The following is a 738-nucleotide window of genomic DNA, read 5'->3' as shown; positions in this document are numbered from 1 at the left end:
TTAAAATGCAGGAGCTGCATGACACTTCAGCAACAGGCCGCGCATGTGACAGTGGCCCTACCGCCTCGGTGTGCAGCAGGCTTCCCACCCAGGTCTGCAAACACCGTACACCACATGGTCGCACACGGGCAAAGTCCCCCACAGGCGCGTTCCTCAGGACGCAATCTAGGGTTGAGCGACAGCCTAAGGCCGCGATGGTTACCGCTTCCCTGGAGTCCTCAGCCTAGCGCTGGGAGCTCCGGAGGCACCTGCTGAATGGGCTTCCGTGAAACACTAAGCAGCCCCCTACTTCAGGGGACGGTGCACACGAGCAAACGCGGCGAGTGACGCGGTCCAAAGCGCCGCCCGGCGCGCGCTAACTTGAACTCCGCCGCCCCGCGCTCCCCGCCCCGTCCTCGCGTTACTCTTTTCTACACTTTCGTCCCTGCGAAACTATTCGACTTTACTCATTGGTGTTCGTGTGGCCTCGCGAGAAGGGAAGCTCCAAGCGGGCAGGGGGTTCTGACTCTTGTTCACCAGCTCCCTTCCCCTCGGCGCCGAGAACAGCTCTCGTTCGGCCTGCCTGCGTGAACCCTGGACCTCGGCCTGCTCTTTTTCCTACAGACCTTGCGCCACCTTGTTCCAAGAGGGAAATGGGCCTCAGGAGGCGCCCAGAGTTGACCTCAGGCGACCCCGACCCAGGAGTCCGAGCTCCGGGACCGGGGCCATCGAAGCAGCTGCGGCGCCGGGAGCGCGAGC

This window comes from Tupaia chinensis, unplaced genomic scaffold (assembly GCF_000334495.1).
Source record: "Tupaia chinensis unplaced genomic scaffold, TupChi_1.0 Scaffold000258_1, whole genome shotgun sequence".
NCBI lineage: Eukaryota > Metazoa > Chordata > Mammalia > Scandentia > Tupaiidae > Tupaia > Tupaia belangeri.
The sequence above is the reverse complement of the archived record's forward strand: the minus strand, read 5'-3'. Positions refer to the sequence as shown.